This window comes from Chrysochloris asiatica, unplaced genomic scaffold, assembly GCF_000296735.1.
Source record: "Chrysochloris asiatica unplaced genomic scaffold, ChrAsi1.0 scaffold00012, whole genome shotgun sequence".
NCBI classification, from domain to species: Eukaryota; Metazoa; Chordata; class Mammalia; order Afrosoricida; family Chrysochloridae; genus Chrysochloris; species Chrysochloris asiatica.
The window spans coordinates 34,419,911-34,430,901 of NW_006408530.1; positions in this window are offsets into that span (position 1 = coordinate 34,419,911).

Genomic DNA, 10,991 nt, shown 5'->3' on the forward strand with positions numbered 1-10,991 from the left:
GTCAACTCTACTTTGAGGAGGCAGCTCTTCCCCAGTCACATTTTGAGTGCCTTCGAAACTGAGGGGCTCATTTTCTGGCGCTATATCTAACAGTGTTTCTCTGCTATTCATAAGGTTTTCAGTTATTAAATATTTGGAAGTAGTTCGTCAATCCTTCTTCCTAATCTGTCTTTGTCTGGAAGCTCATCTGAAACCTGTCTATCATGGGTGACCATGCTGGTATTTAAAATACTGTTAGCATAACTTTCAGAGTCAGAGCAACTCACAAGCCTCTACAGTACAACAAACTGACAGACATGTGGTGGAATGCTTTCTTAGATGGATTCAATAAGGGTTAATTCCCAACCTACCTCTATAATTATAGTTGGATAAATGCACTGTAATTATTAGTTTAGGATGTTGGCCAACTGACTTAGACTGTGAGCATCTACAGGCTATTGGTAATCATCATTCCTGAATTCCGTGTATCTGGCACAGTGCGGGCACACAGCAGTAAAATCAAATCAAAACTCACTTCTGTTAGGTCAAATCTGACTCATAGTGACCCCTGTGTTACAGAATGTAACAGGTGTTCAGTGGCTGTACGCCTTATCAAAGAGATTGTCAGGCTTTTTGTCCTTGGTTCTACAAAATCATAAAAGCTGATAGAATGTCTGAGATCTCCACACATCTGATCCATGCTCTTTCACTCACTGAGTTACTCTGGACAAATCTCTTTTCTTCTTTGATCTTCAGTTTTATCTTTTTGTCTATGTGATTAGGGGGCAGGGCCCGGTAATCTAGACATGTTCCTTGCGGATCAGTGATTCTGTATTATCAAGTGTCTGGCACTGGGCAAGGAGTTGCAGGGAATATCAAAGAAGAGGGCAAAGCAAGGCTTTGGCTGTCAAAGAGTTCTTAGTCAGCACTCTCTAGAAACAGAAACAGAAAGACAAATCGACAGATGCTAGAGAGATTGATGGATATCAAGGTATTGGTTCATGATTTGAAGGACTGGCAAGGTCAAAATTTGTAGGTTAGGCAATAAGCATGAAAGTCTTACAGGTTTGTGTGCCAAAACCTGTAGGTCAGGTAATGGGAAGAGTGAAGAGTGAGGGAGTTCTGGCAAAATGACTATTTGTAGTCTCAAGGCTGAACACACCCTAGGAAAACTCCTTTTTTGCCTTTAAGGCCTTCAGCTGTTAAGATGAGATTTTAGGAGCCCTGGTAACATGGTAGATCATGAGCTGGGCTACTAACTGCCAGATCAGTAGTTAGAATCTACCAGTTACTCCTCAGGAGACAGAAAAGGCTTTCTGCTCCCATAAAGATTTACAGCCCTGGCAACCCTATATAGGGTCACTGTGAGTCGGAACCAACTCAACGGCATACAGTCACCACCAACACCCTTTATCAGAAGTTTACTTATAAAGATGGACCTGAGGAAAATTCACAATTGTTGTTGTTAGATATTATCGAGTCAGTTCTGACTCATAGCAACCCTATGCAAAACACAATGAAACCCTGTCCATTCTGGAACTCCTTATCTATGTACTAAGCAATTGTTTTTAAATTATCTTCAGCAAAATTTATATTTAGATGATTTCAGCATTCTGCTGGGTCACCTTTGATTGAGCACAAATATGGATCTCTTCCAGTTGGTTGGCCAGGTAGCTGTTTTCCAAATTTCTTGATATAAGACGAGTGAGCACTTACAACGCTGCATCATTTTGTTGAAACATTTCAATTTGTAGTCCATCAATTCCTGGAACCTTCTTTTCCCCCAATATTTGGACTTCTTCCTTCAATACCATCGGTTCTTATTCACAATGGTTGGACATTGACCAGTTCTTTTTGATACAGTGATTCTGTCTATTCCTTCTATCTTCTTTTGATGTCCTTTGTGTCATCTAGTATTTTGCCAGCAGAATCTTTCCATACTGCAACTGGAGGCTTGAACGTTTTGCTTCAGCTCTTTCAACATGAGAAATACTGAGCATTTACTTCCCTTTTGGTTTTCTGATGCCAGGTCTTTGCACATTTCATTATGATACTTGACTTTGTCTCCGTAAGCTGCTCTTAGAAATTGTCTGTTCAGTTCCTTTATTTCCTTATTCTTCCAGTCATTTAGCTTCTCTATGTTCAAGAGCAAGTTTCAGAGTTTCTTATGACACACACTTTTTTTTTTTCTTTATTTCTTGGCTTTTTAATAACCTTTTGCTTTCTTCATGTATGATGTTCTTGGTCTCATCCCACACCTCTTCTAGTTTTCAGTCATTAGTGTTTAATGCATCAAATCTGTTCTAAATTCAGGTGGACTGTATTCCAGATCATATTTTTGCTCTCTTGGACTTTTTTAAATTTAAGCTGATACATAACTTTTAGTCATCACAGTGTCTGTGTAGATGAAGACACAGTAAATGATAAAGCATAAGAGGCCACCTCCCCTGCTGTGGCTTTTAAATTAGGGATAAAGAGGGAATGATCCAATTATGGAATTTCAGGGAGATATCACATCAAAAAAGAAATGTTATCTTTGTCACTACTATAAGAAACTTACTTATCAAATGACCCTGGGGAAAATTCACAATGAGATGATTTAAGCTGATACTTGAGAATGAGTTATTTGCTTAGATTCCTTTTCTAATGTGTTAAAATAATTTTTATATATCAGATTGCAATTCCAGTCTAATACTCAGACCCTTGCTTTGTTCCAAAAGTGACCTGTTAATGTCCAATCAATAGGTCTGGTGACCTGCTTCCAGAACATTATAGCCATTGAAACCCTAGGGAGCGCAGATCAGTTATCCAACTTTTTCAAAGCAGCGTGTCCTTTTCATAAGATTCTGTTTCCCTATCAGAAGTCTTAAATAACAGACTTCAGATTGAATAATTATAGATTTCCAGAATCCTGTAGGATAAGCCCTGGCTTACTCATCACAAGGTCAGTGGTTCAAATTTACCAACTTCTCCTCAGAAACCTGTGTGGTGCTGTGGGCTAATGCATCAGACTGTAAAGTTGTTTTGAACTGCAAAGTCGGTGGTTCAAGCTCACCAGCTGCTCCTTGGAAACCCTACATAAGGTCGCTATTGGTTGGAATCGACTCAATGGCACTTCACAACAACAACATAAGTTGTTGGGTTATTAGTTTATTTAATTTGCAAACACGCTTTTCAGTTAGAAAAGTATATATCTCACATCTAAGTGACTGAGAACTGACTCATTTTGCCAATTTGATTCTGGGTCTCAAATCAAAACATAGCTCATAATCCTTTGGTATAGCCTCTAGTGTGACTGCAAACATTGTGAATAAAAAGATAAGCCAATGACATCTGGCAGCCCCATCCGGTTATTGCATCATTACTAAGGACTTCATTCAGGTAATCTTACACAGTTCTCTACTCCCCACATAAAGAAAATAACCTTGGTTTGGCAACTTGTGTTAGAACTCAAATAACATTGTCAGCCAACAAGTTCCTTGAATCAAGAGGTCACTGACCAGAACTTAACTACTAGATTTCAGAAAGGACTGAGTTGTTCTTGGAGCCATAAAACAATTGTATCTGTGAAAGCTAAAGATAATGAACTATCAAAGCTTGTGAGATAATTATGTCAGGCTTCAGGGTGTGAGTGGGTCGCCTCTCAAACAGAGAGTACAAAATACGTCCCTTCTCTAGAACTTCTGGTCAGCACAGCTTCATGCAGATGCACGGTGAAAATGCCTTCTTCTCATACAGAATATCTTGGCTGCTTTCTCTTTTTTCTTCTTTCCCGCCCCCCACTCTTGCCTTTGCCCTATCTATTCCTCCCTTCACACCCATTCTGCCTAATTGTATGTATATTACCCTGAAGAAAATTCTTGAACTTGTCTGCCTCACTTCCTGTCCCCACCCTGGTCTTGTTCAGCAGCTTGCTCATCATAAAGCTATAGCTCTTACCTTAGCTTTACAAAATATGAAGGTCTGAACACTACCACTTGCTCTTCCAAACATAGGGCACAGCTCTCAAAAGCTGAACTTTAAAAAAAAAAAAAAAAAACATAAAAAATTCTCAAATGTGGGGTATTTGTTGTTATGGACTTTTTTGCCCCCCTTGACAAATCCTTAAGTCGCTCAAACCTAGTGTGTCAAAAACTTGGCTCCTGTGTGAAGCGACAAGACCTGCAAGGTGGAGCATTTTGAAGCTACAAGGGGTCTTGGCTATCTGAGTAGGTATTAGACATAGCACGACTCTGTGGCTGGCAGTGCTCATTTTCAGCATTCTGATGTGTGTCTTCTGGGCTTCCTTCTGCCACTCGGTGGATGCACAGATAACATCCCCTGTGGTTACTTCTCAATTTGCTACCGAAGACAATGGCCTGTAACAGCTCTGCTTTGAACTTCTTGTTTTCCTTCTTTCCTTCTGGTCACACTCATAAATAAAATTTAGGAACACTCACATTGCCTGAAGAACACACAAAACGCATCTTTTGGAGATACGAGCAACTTTCCACGTGATCCTTTGTGCTGAGAGGAAACAGCAGACACCAATCTGCTGCTGTTATACAGGAAAATTGTCCGGTGTAACAAAGTCTGTGAGAAGCCATGACGAGGGTCCAGGAAAGTGAAGAGCGGGTGTGGGTCTTTGTTAGAGTTCGGCTCCCTCCAGTAATCTTCCTAATGGGGTAGTCTAACGCCGGTTCTTTGGACGTGAAACCCTATTTGTGTGAGCATCTTATTCAACCCCATTCATAGCTAGCTCCTGACTGAAACTTGGCATGCTGAGCTCTCCAGCAAAAAGCCATAGCAACCGGCTTAATACCAATGTTCAAAACAGTCTCCTTGTAATTAGGGGAGTATTAAGAAAACAGAGCTGCTCCCTAATTTTGGCCAGAGCTCAAAGATGATAGGCTATGTGGTAGTAGAGTTTTTTCTTTTCTCTTAAATCAAGCTTTGACAGTTCTTTATCCCTGAATGTAGATGAGGTGCTTTTGATATTTGGAAAATAAATGTGTTCCGTCAAATTGTCAATGCTAATCTTCTAAAATTGGCAATTGCCTTAGCTCAGTTATATGCTCTATAGCCCTATCAATCTGTATAGAGCTTAGTTTCCATGGGAATAAGCTTTGAGCATTCATTCAGTCCAGAATATGAATTAATTCAGGAGTTTGCAGTTGTCCTGAGAATCAGCGCTAATTCGCCTGGTAATTAGAAATATAAGATGTTGCTCTGTTAGAAAAATATTTCCTTGTTTTCTGCTTTTTTTCTTTCTTTCTTTCGCCTTCTTCTTCTCAGATGTCTAACTTTACTGTGTCTACTTTATTTAGGAAATAATTATATGTGAAGATAGGCAAGTATTTTATAAAACTTTTCTTTCCATCAAAGGGGGCTGTATCTTTCCTTCTTCTCATAAGCTGGTCAAACTTATTCCAGTACAAGAGAGTTGTCATTTTAGTACAAACCTGTTGTTGAGTTGATTCCAATCCATGGTGACCCCAGATGTTACAGAGTAGAACTGCTTCAGTGTTTTCTTGGCTATCCTCTTTAAGGACCCAGATTGCCAGACCTAACTTCTACATAAGGTTGGGTGGGTTTAACCAGCAACGCTGAAGTTCATTGTTGTTGTTGTTGTTGTTGTTGTGCAGTGCCATTGAGTCTAAGTGCTGTCCAATTGGTTCCAACTTATAATAAACCAATATATGGTTTTCAAAGAGCAGTTGGTGGGTTTGAAATGCCAACTTTGCAGTTAGTAGCCCAGCCCATTGCTCATCCTCTAACACAATGCCAGTTGAGTATAAATCATTTATACCACCCATAAACCCAATAGTTCTCAAACTTGGCTTCATCAAAATCACCTGGGCAATTATTAAACTATAGGTAGTTGGGCTTCACACCCAGTTTCTGATTCAGCAGTTGGGGGTTAAACCAAGGATTTGAATTTCTAATTATTACTCAGGTGATGCTGATGCAGCTGGATTGGGGTGGCCCCATGTTGAGAACCACAGGCCTAGTTAATGGGAGGTTGACATTTGCTGTTGTTGTTAAGTGCCATCGAGTCGGTTCCGACTCATAGTGACTCTGTATATATTTCTGAGGAGCAGGTGGTGTGCTTGAACCACCGACTTTGAGGTTCAAAGTGGTGAGTAAATTCTTTTCTAGGAGTTCTGGTGGTACAGTGAGTTAAGTGTTGGACTGTTAACCAAAATATCAGATGTTCAAATCCACCTGTTGTTCCACAAAACAAAGGTGAGGGAGTTGGTTTCCACAGAGATCTAGAGCCTCAGAAACTCTTGACAGCAGTTTTACTTTGTCCTATAGGGTCTGAGGAAACTGGAGTTCTGGGGTGGGGCAGCAGGATAATGCACTGGACCACAAGTCCATTTAAATCACAGGGTTGGAGATTGAAATCCACCAGCCATTCCTCAGAAACCCTACACAGGATCACTATGAGTTGGAACTGACTCAATGACATTTAACCATAACAAAATAGAGTCCGAGTAATCTGGAGTTCTGGTGTGGTTCTGTAGGATACGCACAGAAATTCTAACCACAAGGTCAGTGGTTCAAACCCACCAGTGACTTCTTGGAAACCCTACACAGGAGGCACATAACAACAACAATAGGGTCACTATGTGTTGGAACCAACTCCTGGGTTTCTGTTTCCTGAAATAAACTTTTATTGTAACTGGAGGAGGGAATTCTAGTTCCACTGGGGGGTGGTCACAGAGCCCAGATAGCATTTTTAGAGTAGTTGATATGTGCTTAGCACAGTCCTAAATTTTATCAGATCTGTTTTTTTATGTATTGGTTATATGCAAATGATATTTAAAATCAAGAGGAATAGACAAAATTAGTTTTATAGATGGCCGGGGCAAAACGATCATTGTGAGCTTTGGAAAAGATAATGAACAGGAGCTAACCTGGAAGGATGGTGAGAAATGTAATTTTCATAAAACAGGTCATTTTCAGTTGGAAATAAACAAGAATCCCATGCTTGGTATCTAGAGGCACACTGGGTGCCACCCACTCAAGTCACTGCTTCCTGGGTGATCAGCATTTCCACTTCTTCAAGACTCCTTCCTGCTATAAGTCATCAGGAATTGAAGGAGGTCTCAACAAGGGCTTCTTTGTTAAGACAGTAATGGCTCCTTCTCTGCAAATAACTTCAGAAGTTGACCTTGTTTGCTAATATCATTATTTCCTGAAGCATATTGTTAGATATAGTTGAGCAAAATACTGATTTAAATAATTATTTCATTTTGGGGGGTGAGGGATTTGATCCTAGAATACTGTCAGACTTTGTGTTATGTTGCTGATTTTAATGAATATCTGAATAACCATATGATCTGTCAAACAAGTGTGTTTCTTACTTGACTTCAGATCTTGAGATCTCATGACATTATTTGATTATATGAGACAGGCATAAAATTTTGCTGGAGAGTAGCCAGCAAGGACTTATTTCATTGCTTATATATTGAAATGGAACTTTTAGCTGGACTTCTACCACTTATACTACCCAGAGGAGTTAGTGTTTGTATTCCTCAGTGTGACTAATTGAGCCTCCATGCTCATGTCTTGGGATTGAATCCTTCTGTATTATCCTGCTATTTAATGCCTTATAGATCTTTCTATGTCCAGTTAACCATAACCCCTCAGAAGCAGACTGCCATAAAATAGCAATTGTGAAAGCTGAAGGGGTGGTTGTGTCTGTGCACTCTGCAGATCTTGGGTGAATCTTTTAAGTCACATTTGTTCTTGGCAGGTAAAAACCAGTTACTATTGAGTTGACTTCATCTCATGGTAATGCTATGTGTGTCAAAGTAGAATAGTGCTCCATAGTTTTCAATAGCTGATTTTTTTAAATGTAAATTACAAAGCCTTTCTGCCAAAGCACCTCTAACTGGACTAGAATTTCCAAACATTCAGTTAGTAGCAAAGCATGTTAAGCATGTGTACCACCCAGGAGAACACCACTCTTGGGAGGTAGTAGCTGGTTATCTGTTCATTCTCAATGTGTATATTTGTACACCTGGGGCTTTAGCAATCCCTGTGTAAACTACGTAAGAGTCTGCCTATACGCACTTTAGCGCTTAGGACTGAAAGACAAGGCATCATATCACAGAACTTTCTACCAAGCCTCCTGTTTCAAATCTCTCCTTTCATATATGGAAGAAGTACAGCCAGAATGCTCCTTAGAAGCCAGTATGGCCAGACTTTGTCTCTCATACTTTGGACATACTGTCAGGAGGGACCAGTCTTGGAGAAGGACATTGTTTTTGGTAAAGTGGAGGGTCAGCAAAAAAGAGGAAGACCCCAATGAAATGGATTGGCACAGTAGCAGCAGCAAGGGGCTCAAGCGTAGCAACGATTGTGAAGTGGGTGCAGGACCGGACAGTGTTTCGCTCTGTTGTGCATAAGGTCACTATGAGTCAGTACCTAACAACAACAATCAGATTTTTGTTCCACATATGGAACAGTAGCTTGATTTGTGTATGACAGGTCATACTTCCTGTCTTCCCATCCCAAGTGTTATCAGCAAAACAGTTGATTTCTATTTGAAGTCAGTAAGTGACTATTCTCTGCTGTGTGGAATATCAGCAACTAAATTATTAGCAGAAGAAAATGGGAGGAGCAGTTCTTAGAGACATATATGAATGTATTTATTCATCTGTTCAACCTTTTTTACTGAGTATTAGCTGTGTGTTTAGGACTCTTTTTTTCTATGTGTGTGTGTATGAATTTGAAACAGTCTCCGGGAGGGATTATAATTGCTTTGATAGAAAATCAGAACACTGAAGAATCTCAGAGGTAGGCCTAATGTACTAGATTGCCCCTATGGAGGTTGAGATTAGATTTAACCCTTTAGAAGGTTGAAAAGATAGAGAGGTCTTGGCAGGTGAATGAGGGAAGGAAGAACCTTTTTGCTGGTTTGATTCAGTAACAAGTCAGTGGGTAGAGGTGGGGGTCATGTGTTAACTTAAAAAGACGTAGGGCATAGTCTTAGGCTGGACTCACTAGAGAAGCAAAACCAATGAAGCAACGCTATGGTGCTGTAGTATAAGCACTAGACTGCTAACCAAAAGACTGGTGGTTCAAACCCATCAGTTGCTCCTCAGAAATCCTATATAGGGTCTCTATAAGTTGAACTGACTCCATGGTACATAACAACATAGATAGATAGATAGATGATAGATAGATGATAGATAGATAGATAGATAGATAGATAGATAGATAGATACACGCATGTGTGTTTATATATGTATAGATATAGATAGGTCAGCAGTTCGAAACTACCAGCTGTTCCGTGGGAGAAAGATGAGGCTTTCTGCTCTAGTAAAGATTTACAGCCTCAGAAACCCTGTACAGGGTCGCCATGAGTCGGAACTGACTCCATGGCACACAACAAAACCAAAATATATAGATCTATGTGTGTGTATGTGTGTATACAGAGAGGTTTATTTTAAGAAAATGGCTCACACAGTTGTAGAGAGAGGTGGGCAAGTTCCAAGTCCATGGATCAGATGTCCAGCTGAAGGTTTCTTCTGACTCTTGTAGCTGCAGGGACTGATGAACCCAAGATCAGCAGGTTAGATGGCAGGCTGATGATGACTCCCAGGATCACAAGCAGAGGTCAGATAAGGAGCCAAATGCAGAATGCAGACCCAGCAAAAAGCCAGTGAGTTTTACCCGTGTCCAGTATATTGGAAGCAGGCCACACCCACCCTCAAAGCAATGTGCCTTCATTTTTGGTTACTTATTGAAGATCTCTTCCTGGAAGTGATTTGATTATACTAGATGGCATCATGGGGGATTATTCTATCTGAACTTCTAAACCTCTGACAATGCTTGCTTAGTAAATTCACACAAAACCTTAACTATCACAGACATGAAGTTGCAGAGAATGACAAGAGCCAGATCAAAAAGGGATTTATAATCTGTGCTAATGAATTGGGTTATGCTATAGAATAAGCACTGGACTGCTAACCAGAAAGTTGGTGGTCCAAACCCATTAGCTGTACCTCAGAAACCCTGTACAGGGTTGCTGTTAGTTAGAACCAACTCGATGGCACACAACAACAACAACATAGGATAAGCACTGGACTATAAACTGCAAGGTCAGCGGTTCGAGCTCACCAGTCACTCCATGGGAAAAAGGTAAGGAATGTTTGCTCCCACAAAGACTTACTGCCTCAGAAACCCTAGACAGAGTTGCAAGGAGTCTGAATTGACACGATGGAACTTAACAACAACATAGACTAGCAATCTTTGTGTAGTGCAGATGGTTAACGTATTCAACTGATAATTGCATGAACTCTAAAATATTTTAGTGGTGCCCATACTACGGCACTTAACAACATACAACAAATAATGCCATTAGATTTCATGCACCTGCCCAAGTCACAGTGAGTTTTGAGGATGAATACTACGGCTACTTGTTAGGTGCAATCTAGTGTAATCTGACTAATAGTGACTCTGTGCACAACAGAACAATGCACTGCCCAGTGCTGAGCCATTCTCATAATCATTGCTGTGATTGAGCCCATTGCCGCTGCCACTGTGCCAATCCATCTCATTGGAGGCTTCTGCTTTTTCACTGACCCTCCATTTTACCAAGCATGATGTCTTTCTCCAGGAACTGGTTCCTCTGGATAATACATACAAAGTATGAAAGATGAATTCTCACCATCCTGCCTTCTAAGGAGCATCCTGGCTGTACTTGTTTTATCATGGATTTGTTTGTTCTTCTGGCCATCCATGGTACTTTTAATATTCTTCCTTACTCACTGTCCAGCTTTCGCATGCATATGAGGCCATTGAAAATACCATGGCCTGGGTCAGGCACATCTTAGTCCTCAAACTGACATCTTTGATTGTCAACAATTTAAAAGGGTCTTGTGTAGTAGATTTTATTTTTTGTCGATAGTGGATCTAAACAAAATGAAGTCTTTGACAACTTCAGTCTTTTCTCCATTTATCATGCTGTTATTTGTTGTTCTAGTGGTAAGAATTTTTGTTTTCTTTACATTGAGATG